Here is a 12890-nt window from a genome sequence, read left to right as displayed (position 1 = left end):
TGAGTAATTATGGTGTACGCATATGTGGAGACAGTGTTTGTGCAGTAATCGCCAACATAGTGTAACTGAGGCGGAATAAGGAGAACCAGACCGCTTTCGCCGAGGTAGATGGAAAACCGCCTTAAAAACCATCCTCAGGCTGGCCGGCACACCGGACCTCGATACGAATCCGCCGGGCGGATTCGTGCCGGGGACCGGCACGTCTTCCCACTTGGGAAGCAGCACGTTAGACCGCGCGGCTAGCAGGGCGGGCACTAGTTCAATATTAATGTAATTATTTTCTTCTTTGGCCTGATAGCGCACTCTCCCCCACATTTCACGAGAAACAGTTCCATACTCTTTAACGGAATAGATTTTTTTTACAGTGCACCACGCTAAAAATTACCTCACGCGCCTGACATGGAACCATTATTCATCCTCTCTTTTGAAGACATAATAGCAAGCAGAAAAAGCGGTGCGGGTACATCTACATGGTTACTCTGCCAATCATACAGTTACCTGCCTGTCACAGGGTTCATCGAATCACCCTTACAATAATTCCCTGCTATTCCACTCTCGAACAGCGCGCAGAAAAAACGAACCCTGTACCTCTCTGTACGAGCTCTGATTTCCCGTATTTTATTGTGATGATTGTCTCTCCCTATGTAACATTTTCACATTCGGAGGAAAAAGTTGGTGATTGAAACTTCGTCAAATGTTCCGCTGAAACTAGAAACGCCTTTATTTTAAGCCGGCCTGGTTGGCCGAGCGGTTCTAGGCGCTACAGTCTGGAGCCGCGCGACCGCTACGGTCGCAGGTTCGAATCATGCCTCGGGCATGGATGTGTGTGATGTCCTTAGGTTAGTTAGGTTTAAGTAGTTCTAAGTTCTAAGGGACTGATGACCTCCGAAGTTAAGTCCCATAGTGCTCAGAGCCATTTGAACCAGCCTTTATTTTAATGATATCCACCCCAGATACTGTATCATGTCAGTGATACTCTCTCCCCTACTTCTCTATAATATATTACGTGCTGCCTTTCTTTGAACTTTGTCGGTGTACTCCGTTAATCTTACCCGTTGAGGATCCCACACCGCACAAAAGCATTTCAAAAGAAGAAAGAGGACGTACAAGCTCAGTGTAGGCAGTCTCTTTAATAGATCTGTTGCACCTTCTAATTGTTCTGCCAGCTAAACGCAATCTCTGGTTCCCTAGCCCACAACGTTATCTGTGTGTTCATTCTAATTTAACCGTTAACTCCCGAAGTGACTTTTCTGTAACGTATTCCACGAAGAGGGCTTTCTGGGACCCCTATCTTTAAACCGAGATTTAAGGCAAAAATCATTTAAATTTTTAATTTATGTTATGTAACATTTATTTTTACAATTATTAAAGTGTTGTTTAAATCCTTCTAGTTTATTTTATTGCACTAAACAAAGACTGCAGCATTTTGTTATTTATAACACAAAAGCACGTGATTTAGTGTGGTTCTTTTAAATAGTACATATAAGTGGACCGTTAGAGTACTTAATTTTACATTCCGGAAAATTATACAATCTCCGTAGAAAATAAATTTCCAAATAAAACTAAATTACAGGGTTTAAATTTGCGCATAAAGATTCCTCCCGACAGGTACAAAAAGAGAGTCCATCAAACGAAATTCATTGTTGGGAACTGTATTTTTCTTATCACCAGTCAGAGCACATGCGATTTTAATAGACACTTGAAGTATTTCATTGCAGAAACAGACCAATCCCCATCACAAATTTCCTGAAGTTCTTCCTCTGAATGATACTCTTGTTCGATAGCAGAAATGTGATCACTGGCTAATTTAAAATCGTCAACTTTTTCGTTTCTTTCTTGACCTATACCACTGACACCAAAGTTAAAACTGACACATTCGTACTAACACATTTTGACCTATGGTACCGTACTGAATAAAACAGGTACGTGGACTCCAACACCCATCAGTAACAAGTGCCAACAATAAACAAAAGAGGCGATAACGTAAGCGACAGCAAAACATGGCAGGCTTGGCAATTTAAGGAGGATAAGGGGAGTATAGAAGCATTCCACCACAACTGGCCTTGGAATTCGAAAATTTTCGCGCAGTCTGAGAGACCACTCTCATGTGGATGACCTCACACTTTTCATTATTTAGAGTCGATTACCAATTTTCGGACCATACAGATGTGTTTTCTAAATCGTTTTGCAATTTGTTTTGATCTTCTGATGACTTTATTATGCGGTAAACGACAGCGTCATTTGCAAAAAATTTAACACTGCTGTTCAGATTGTCTCCTAAGTCGTTTATATAGATAAAGAACAGCAGATGGCATATAATACTTCCTTAGGGAACGCCAGAAAGCAAATCTGTTCCATTCGATGACTTTCCGTCAATTACTACGAACTGTGATGTCTCTGACACGATATCACGAAACCAGCAGGCAATAGCGACGATATTCCATAAGCATGCAATCTGACTACAAGTGACTTGTGAAGCACAGTGTCGAAAGTCTTCTGTATATATAGAAATACGGAATCAATTAGAAATCTCCTATCGATACCACTCAACACCTCGTGCAATTAAGGACCTAGTTGTTTTCACAAGAAGAGTGTTTTCTATATCCGTGTTGACAGGGTGTAAATAGACCGTTCTCTTCATCTACATCTATATCTACGTGGATACTCTGCAAATCACACGTAAGTGCCTGGCAGAGGGTTAATCTAACTATCTTTACAATAATTCCCTATTATTCCAATCTCGGGCACAGCGCGGAAAAAACGGACACCTACATCTTTTCGTGCGAGCTATGATTTCCTTATTTTATTATGATGATCTTTTTCCCTATGCAGGTTGGCATCAACAAAATATTTTTGTACTCAAAGGAGAAAGTTGGTGATTGAAATTTCATAAGAAGATTACACCGCAACGAAAAGTGTCTTTGTTTTAATGATGTCCATCCTAAATCCTGTATCATGTAAGAGATACTCTCTCCTTTATTTCTCGGTAATACAAAACGTGTTTCTATTCTTTGAAGTCTCTCGATGTACTCCGTTAATCCTATCAGGTAAGGATTCCAAACCACGTTGCGGTACTCCAAAAGTCGACGGACAAGTTTAGTTTGAGCAGTCTGTGTAACAGATCTCTTACATTTTCTAAGTGTTCTACCAAAAATGTAGTCTTTTGTTTGCCTTTCTCACAAAATTTACTATGTGTTCTTTCCAATTTAAGTTGCTCGTAACTTTAAATTCTAGGTATTTAGATGAAATTGTGACCTATAGATTTGACTGATTTATCGCGTAACGGAAGTTTAACGGATTCCTTTTAGCACTCATGTGGACGACCTCACATTTTTTGTTATTTAGTCAGCTACCAATTTTCGAACCATACAGATTTGTTTTATAAATCGTTTTGCAATTTGTTTTGACTTTCTCATGACTTTGCTAGACAATAAACGACAGCAACATTGCAAACAACCTAAGACGGCTGCTCAGATTGTCTCCTAAACCGTTTATGTAGATGAGAATCAGCAAAGGGCCTGTAACACTACTTTGGGGAACGCCAGAAATCGCTTCTCTTTTACTCGATGACTTTCGGTCAGTTATTACGAGCTGTGATCCCTCTGATATGAAATCAGGAATCCATTCACGTAACTGCGGCGATATTCCATAAGTAGGGAAATGCAATACAAGCCGCGTCTCAAAACCCTTCTGGAAATTTAGAAACACGGAATAAATTTGAAATCTCTTGTCGATAGTACTCAATACTTCGTGTGTGTAAAGAGCTAATTGTGTTTCACAGTAACGATGTTTTCTAAATCCACGTTGAGTGTGTGTCAATGGGCCGTTATCTTCATAGTACTTCATAGCGTTAGAACACAATATATGTTCCAAAATCCGGCTGTATATCGACGTTAATTGCATGGGCCTGTAACGTAGTGGATTACTCCTACTACCTTTCTCGAATACTGGTATGACGCATGCAACTTTCCAGTCTTTGGGTACCGATCTTTAGTCGGGCGAGAGATTTTATATGATTGTCAAGTATGGAGCTATTCCCTGAGCATACTGTGAAACGAAACTAGTTGGTACACAGTCTGGGCTGGGAGACATCTTTTATTGATATAAGTTGATTGACTACTCCGTGGATGTCTGCTTCTAAGTTATTCGTGTAGGTAGCTGTTCTTGATTCGAATTCTGGAATACTTATTTCGTCTTCTTTGGTGAAGGAATTTAGGAAGGCTGTGTTTAGTTGCTCTGTTTTGAATGAACTGTCGTCGATAGCATTTCCGTTGTTATCGCTCAGAGAAGGCATTGATTGTGTCTTGCCGCTAGCATACTTTGCATGCGAGCAGAATCTCTTTCGATTTTCTGCCAGTTTCGAGACAAAGTTTCGTTCTGGAAACTATCATGAGCTTCTAGCATTGACGTCTGCGTTAAATTTCGAGCTTCTGTAAAAGATCGCATATCTTGGGGGTCTTGGGTTCGTTCAAATTTGGCACGCTTTTTTCGTTGTTTCTGCAACTCGGTTCTGACCCCTTTGGTGTATCGTAAGGTAGTCAACTCCGTCGTTTGTTAATTTATTTGGTATAAATGTCTCAACTGCTGGCGATACTATATCTTTGAATTCAAGCCGTGTCTAGTCTTCACTTAAATCGTCAGATGGGCAGGAGTAGAAACCGTTTCTCAAGAAGGCGTGAAGCGTAATTTTGTCTGCTTCTTTGAATAGATATTTTTTTCGCTGCAGCGACTGTAGGTGGTCTGAGTCGCTACGTCCCCATGCAAATCCACTTCATCCAAACAGACTCGCCCAGGTCGGAAACCTGATCCGGTGTATAGGTCACGAAGTTTCGTTCGCACGCGTCATTTTGTGGAAGAGCCACACTCAAAGTGCTTAAGAGCTGCATGTGACATGTAGACAAAAGTATCTTACAGCCGGTGTATCCTCTTCTGAGGTGGTATGGTTGTTCAAAACTGTTGTACCTGAGCCTCGAATCCTGAATTTTGATACTGAGGTGGAGTTGACTGCCTAGCTGCCGACCTGATCCCAGGTAGCGACATGTTACTGATCAAGGAAGAACGTCAGCATCATGTAGTGTTGTGAGTGTGAGCGCGCTCCTTGTGCTGTTGAAAATTTGTCCCAAGATATTGTCACATGTCAAGTAACACATGAATGCGCAGAATGGCCGTTCCAGACCTGCGTAGCTAGGAGATGCCATCTTAAGTTATCCACGGTAATTTCTCACATCGTGGCTCCAGACACAAGTGTTTCTCTTCAAAGAAATGGCAGAATGTCTCTTCTCCCTACGGCGTCACACATTCAGAGACGATGGTGATCGGCGGTAGCACGGAACCTAGACTCATCACTTAAAATGATTGGCGCTGCTCGTCAGCTAGTCAGTCGCGTACGACAGCAAACCCACCGGTCCGTGTTTTGTTAACAACCTACATGCATGGTTAGCTCTTCAGCAGTTCTGTTTGTAATGACTCCTACTAATGACGTGGAATGACAGGAAGTTTTAAACTGACAAAATTACTATTACCCGGATGTCAGGTGCAGATGTACAGGGTATGGCACGTGCTTTCGCCGTAATCAGACTAGATCAACCAGTAGCTTGACATTACCATTCACTCCAACGACTGCCCACTGTCAGTTACGAATGCCTTTCGCGCCTCTACATAGCAAGATTTGACTAATTATCCAACCCACAATTACGCCCGTTTCAAACTGTGCCAAATGCTGATAGCTTAGGCGTACACGAGCAAGCGCCGTCCTTGATATTGCTTCACAGTTTTCACCAACCATATGACGCAGCACTCTCCCCTTGTATAGCCTGTTAAGCCGGATAACATGGTCACATGATAAAATATTAATGACCCTGGTGTACGTTGTGGTTGTCACACATATCTGCAACTCTGACCAATCATATACCTGCTCAAGCAACGCACGTGTACGAATTCGCGTCTGCATAGGATATGTAACAAGTTTAGCTCTGATCCAAAAATGATACACTGCTCTTCTCAAGAGGTCGTATCCAGGCTATAAAACTATTACAGCCCCCGTTGCCATTATATGAGGTGGCATGTTGGGTACGACAAGAGCCCCATGAACGAACCTGGTAAATCCTTTGTGGTTATCCTTGATTCAAACAGTTCCTTAATCGACATCGTAAATGATAGGACCGATAGGTCAACAAGAAATCTCAGGCCCTGTTACGAAACCCACATATGTGAGAGCATGCTATGGGCTTCGAAATACAGAATAGCTGGGTCTTGGATCCGATACAGGGGCAACACTATAGGTCTGATATTGCAGAATCTTTCATTCGAATCCATTTTACGAGAATAGACAAAGCTGCAGTTTTAATTAGCTTTTACAGCCAGCATTTTGTGATAGGGGGAAACCTGTAACGTGACTGGGGGAAGTCTGTAATACGCTGAAGGGTCAGTCATGAGGCTACCGCAGAAACGCTAAACTTAACTCTACTACGGCATGGTTCCAGGTTTGCAGTCTGTTGGTGTGCGGCACTTATTGACACACGTAGTGCAGTACAGTTTCTAAATTAGGAAGTTATGTTGAAGTAGCTTTCTCGTAGTGAAGCTTGGCCACTTGTTGTGACAGTGTTGATCCAAATGAGTAAAAGAATGTTTTACTGCAAATTTCTTGTGAACAATGGAAAAGTTGCTGTAGGATGAAATTCCGGCACATTGAGGTGACAAGACATTATCTTACAACACGTAGTATGGAGATGAATGATTTCAGCCACCTGTTTTAGATCTTCTTGTACATTCCTCTCTTATGAATCATTTCAGGACGTGGCCTCTGTTGCGGTCTATAATAACGGTAAAAAGGTGTAGATTCTTCGATCAGAAAACTTTTACCGATATCAGTGTCCCGCAGTTGTGAATTTTAAGAAGCCATAATGTGACTCAAACAGATTCCGTTAGACATCAGACAGATTTTTCTCAAAAACATTCATATCCATGACACGGTACTTCTGCTCCCATACTTTAGATCTACTAAGTGGATAAATGATGTTGGCATCCTCTTGGGTAAAATATTTCAAATTTAAGATAATCTCCATTCGTATCTCCGAAAGAAGACTACTCACAAGAATGTGGTCATCAGGTGAAACTGAAATGGTGTCCTGCGTTTCGGAGCTTGGTATGTTCGATCCCTTAATGTGGCAGGTAGGTTAGAGAATTTAAAAAGGCAAATGGATGGGTTGAAGTTAAATATGGTGTGAATTAGTAAAATTCGGCGGTACGAGGAACAGGAATTCTGCTCAGGCGAATACAGGTTTACAAGTATAGAATCAAATAGGCGTACAGCAGAAGTAGCTGTAGTAAGATACTACGAACAGCATTCTCGTAGCCAAGACAGAAAAGAAGCCCACATCCACGTCAGGTGCAAAAGTTTCTATGTCAACTAGCTCCGCACATGATGAAAAGACTGAAGACAGTATGATGAGGTAGAAGAAAGTATTTAGGTAATTAATGGAGTCAAAGATTTAATTGTGTTTGGGGAATGGAACTCGAAAGTAGGAAAAGCTAGAGGAGGAAAAATAGTAGGTGAATGTGGACTGGGGAAAGGGAATGGAAGAGGAAGCCGCCTGATAGAATCTTGCGCTGAGCATAATTTAATCACAGCTAACTCTTGGGTTGAGTATCATGAAAGAAGGTTCTACACGTGGAAGAGACCTGGATACACTAGGACGTTTCAGATCGATTATATAATGGTAAGACAGAGATTTCTGTGTTATATTGTAAGACATTTTCAGCGGCAGATGTGAACACTGACCATAATTTATTGATTAGTAACTGTAGACTAAAACTGAAGATATTGCTAAAAGGGAGGAAATATAGGAGATGGGACCTGAATTAGTTGAAATAATCAGAGGTTCTCGAGAATTTCTGAGGGAGCATTAGTCGCCGATTGACTAGAATAGGAAAAAAGAATAGAGTAGAAGACGAATGGGCAGCTTTGAGTTATAAAATAGTGAAAGCCTAGCAGACATTCTTAGGTATCATAGAACATATTGAATTTAACTGATCATAGAGGAAAATATAAGAAAGCAGGATATGAATCAGGGGAAGGGGAAAACAAACCTATAAAAACGAGATTGACAGAAACTGCAAAATAAATAACTAGGGTAAAGATAGATAAAGATAGAGATGGGCGATATGATACTAGGAGAAGAATTTGACCGAGTGCTGAGAGAGGTAAGTCGGAGCAAGGCACATGGAGTAGGTGACATTCCGTCAGATATATTGATAGCCTTGCGAGACAGTCACGACAAAATTTTGCCATTTGGTGTGCAAGGTGTATGAGAAAGACAAAATACCTAAAGAGTTCAAGAAGACTGTAATAATTCTAATTTCAAGGAAAGAAGGTGCTAACATGTGTGAACAGTATCGAATTATCTGTTTAATCAGTCATGATTGCAGGATACTAATACGTATTTTCACAGAAGAACAGAAAAACTGGTAGAAGCCGACCTCAGGGAGATCAATTTGGATTCCAGAGAAATGCTGGCACACACGAGGCAACAACTGACACCACGACTTATCTTTGAAGAGAGGCAAATCTACGTTTATACCGTATGTACACTTCGAGAAAGCTTTTGAGAAATTTGACTGGAATACTCTCTTAGAAATTCTGAAGGTAGCAGGGGAAAAATATTGTGAGAAACCAGACGGCAGTCATAAGACTTGAGGGGCGTGTAACGGAATGGCAGAGAAGGGAGTGAGACGGATCGCTACAAGTAAGCAGAGCAAGCAGTGAAGGAAATGAAACAAAAATTTAGGGTAGGAATTAAAGTTCAAGAAGAAAAAATAAAAACTCAGAGTTTTTTTATGACACTGTAATTCTGTCGGAGACAGCGAAGGAGTAGGAAGCGAAGTTTAACGGGAGGCGGCGGGGGCGGGGGGGGGGGGGGGTGAGGGGGACAGTTTCTTGAAAGGAAGATATAAGATGAATATCAACAAAGGAAAACAAGGGAATCGAATTGAATAGAATTAAATCTGACAGGCGTGGGGAATTAGGTTACGAAACGAGCACTTAAAGCAGTAGATAATTTTTGCTGCTTGGGCAGCAAAGTATCTGATGGTGGCCGAAACAGAGAGGATATAAAATGTAGACTGTCGGTGGTAAGAAAAGAATTTTGGAAGAAGAAAAATTTTTTAACATCGAATATAGATTTGTTAGGAAGTCTTTTCTGGAGTATTGGCGATTACCAGTTCAAAGAAGAGGAGGATATAAGCTTTTGAAATGTGGAGCTACAGAAGAATTCTGAAGATTTGACTGGTGGATCGCGTAACTAATGAGGTGGTACTGAACGGAATTCGGGAGACAAGAAATTTGTGGCACAGCTTGACTAAAAGATGGAATCGGTTGATATGACACGTTCTGAGACTTTAGGGGATCACTAATTTAATATTGGAGGAGAGTGTGTGAGGGTAAATATCGTAGAAGGAGACCAAGAGAGGAATACAGTAAACAGATGCAGAAGGATGTAGATTGAAGTAGTTTTTTAGAGATGAAGAGTCTCGCACAGGATAGAGTAACATGGAGAGCTGTATCAAACCAGTCTTCGGACTGAATCTGAACGGCTACCTCGAAAAAAAAGAGAAGGATCACGTTGTTGGGTAATACGGTAACGACATGCATAATACGATTTTTATCTGTGGTAAAGCTACCACTAATGACATTGCTATAGTCAGTGAAAGTGAAGAAGAATTACTTGACCTGCTGGATGAAACGAACAGTCTAATGAATGCAGAATATGGATCGATAGAAATCTGGGAAAGACGAAAAAATGAGAAGTAGCAGAAATGAGAACAGCGAGAAACTTAACATCAGGATTGATGGTCACGAAGCAGATTAAGTTAAGGAATTCTTCTACCTAGGCAGTAAACTAGCCACAACGGATAGAGCAAGAACATTGAAAGCAGACCACCACTGGCAATAATGGCGTTGCTGGCCAAGGTAAGTCTACTAGTATCGAATACAGGCCCTGATGTGAGTACGAAATATCTGAGAATGTACGTTTGGGGTACAGCATTTAATGGTACTGAAACATGGATTGAGGGAAAATGCGAACAGAGGAGAATCTAAGCATTTGAGAAGTGATGTTAGAGGCGGATGTTGATAATTAGGTGGACTGATAGGGTAAGGAATGAGGAGGTTCTGCACAGAATCAGAAAGGAAAGAAGTATGTGGAAAACACTGACAAGAGGAAGCGACAGGATGATACGACATCTGTTAAGACGTCAGGGAGTAACTACCTTGGTACTAGAGGTTGCTGCATAGGCTAAAAACTGTAGAGGAAGACAGAGATTGGACTACATCCCGCAAATAATTGAGGGCGTAGGTAGCTGCTCTGAGATGAAGAGGTTGCCACAAGAGAGGAACTCATGACAGGTCTCATCAAACCAGTCAGAAGACAGATGACCCAAAAATGTTTTCAAACAGTAATAGTCCTTTCACATTTACTGTTAATGACTTCCGTTCTTACGTTATCAGCATCCTTTTTCCGGATATATTTCATAAAACACACACACACACCGACATTCAATACAGTAACGAGACTATTAGTGTGGTGTAATCGTAAACAATCGTTATCATAAACTAAATATCTCAAGTGCTTTTTAATGTTTACAGTCGGTAGGGCAACCTCGATATTCAGTTTCATGATATTTATCGACAGCGATAGCAGTACACGAAGAATTATCAGTGTTTCCGACAGCGACTGAGCACACCCCTGCCACCTTGTCAGTCCCGTTGCATCTCCATACGGTTCACACAAGTTTTGCATGGAGGACATCAATCGTGTAAACGCAGCTGGCAGCTGAGCATTTCTCACAACACTATACCCATTTTTAGGACTGAGGTTAAAAGCCACTCTTTCTTGGAAGTATCACGATCTAGATCTTTTACAGAACTGTATGCCGCTGTATTCACTGCGAAGAACAATCTCTACTGCCGGCCGAAGTGGCCGCGCGGTTCTGGCGCTGCAGTCTGGAACCGCGAGACCGCTACGGTCGCAGGTTCGAATCCTGCCTCGGGCATGGATGAGTGTGATGTCCTTAGGTTAGTTAGGTTTAACTAGTTCTAGGGGACTAATGACCTCAACAGTTGAGTCCCATAGTGCTCAGAGCCATTTTGAACAATCTCTACTGCCTCTCGTACAGAAAGACGAAGGCTTGTTTACTGATATCTATCTGCTGCCTCGCTCCGTGAACAGGTACCTTTGGCTCGCATTGTCCCAAAACAAAACCTTATAAATAAATAAATTAAATTGCTCTATTTTCTCGTACCTTCTTATATTTTGGGGCATGTTTGTAAGTTCACAAACAATATTCTTACCCCAGGAACAAGCGGTCAGACTAATCTGCTGTCTAAGTTCGCGAGCTTCGTACAGTCTCGGAATTTTGACTTCGCCGTCCCTGTATGTGCGATTGCTTTCCGACAGTATTCACTCGTTCAGATGAAAATGCAGCATTCAGTCAGTAAACACTTGACGGAGAAACGACGTTCACTTGGATAATAATTTTTCATCTTTCTACACAAAGTTGCTTCCAGAAAAACCGAAAAAAGTATAAAATTCCAAATATTTAAATCCAAGTCGAAAGGTTTATTTATGATACGCTACTTTTCTGACGGAATTTCCTCGCAATAGTTGACAGCTTCTCTCTGTAATGGGTTATTTATTCGTGTAATCTGTTTCTTTCATGTTTGATTAATTCGTTTTTAATTTTTTTTTCTATTTTCCGTAAACCATGCACCATTTGTTACATGAAAAAGTCTAGAATTGCTCCAAGGAACTTGAGAAAAAAATAAAATGTATAAATTCGCCAATAACACTGGCCGACAATAAGGAGTTGATTCTTTCAAAAGAATAAAAATATAGGACTGTAGATATATTTTTCATGTTTAAGGCAAATATCACTTCCGTATTTCCCCATCAGGCAAGAGTTTTGTGTGATATTTCTTTGAATTTTTGGTAATTTGAAACAAAATTAGTAACCAGCTGTCTAACTTTGAACGATATACTACTCATTTTAACATACCTAGAAATCGGTGGATAATAATTTTCGGGCATATTTTGCATCTGTAACATATCTCTTTTTGGTATAGCAGTAGTCAGCCTGCATATTAGAACACCACTTGCCGTGAAATTTCTTTTCCATTGTAGAAATTTGCTAATGAAAACGCTCACCGTGCTCATCGCAGACAGTCCGCGGGAAGTCTCGATGAGAGTTCAAGAAGTGAAATTTTGAGGACATGTTGCATCCCATAGCTTTATAAGAATGTAGAATACCAGTCGCTATGTCAGGACAGTTTTATGCTTTATAGTTTCAACGATGTTATGACATATATCTTTGAAAAACACCCAGGCTGCTTTTCCCAGTGGATTTAACAAGCCTTCAAATGGTTCATCAGCCATTAATGACCGTATTTGTGGCCCAGTACGAATTCCATCTTTCAGTTTAGCGTCACTGACTTTGTAATTTCGATGTAAACCAGAAGAATTCATCAGAAAGTTTAACCGTAGCTTTGACGAAATTTTCATTACTCCTAACTTAATATGCAACGGCGATAGATAGCCCACGAGCTACAACACAATACCACAGTTCATAATGGGTAGTGACTGGCGTATTCTGACGAGCCAGTTACTCGGCCACCATTGACCAGACGTTTTCAATTGGTGAGAAGTATGGAGAATGTGCTGGCCAGGGCAGCAGTCGAACATTTTCTGTATCCGGAAAGGCCCGTACAGGACCTGCAACATGCGGTCCTGCATTATCCTGCTGAAATGTAGGGTTTCGCAGGGATCTAAGGAAGGGCAGAGCCACGGGTCGTGACACATCTAAAGTGTAACGTCCACTGTTCAAAGTGCCGTCAATGC

The sequence above is a fragment of the Schistocerca piceifrons genome, chromosome 1, assembly GCF_021461385.2.
Source record: "Schistocerca piceifrons isolate TAMUIC-IGC-003096 chromosome 1, iqSchPice1.1, whole genome shotgun sequence".
NCBI lineage: Eukaryota > Metazoa > Arthropoda > Insecta > Orthoptera > Acrididae > Schistocerca > Schistocerca piceifrons.
The sequence above is the reverse complement of the archived record's forward strand: the minus strand, read 5'-3'. Positions refer to the sequence as shown.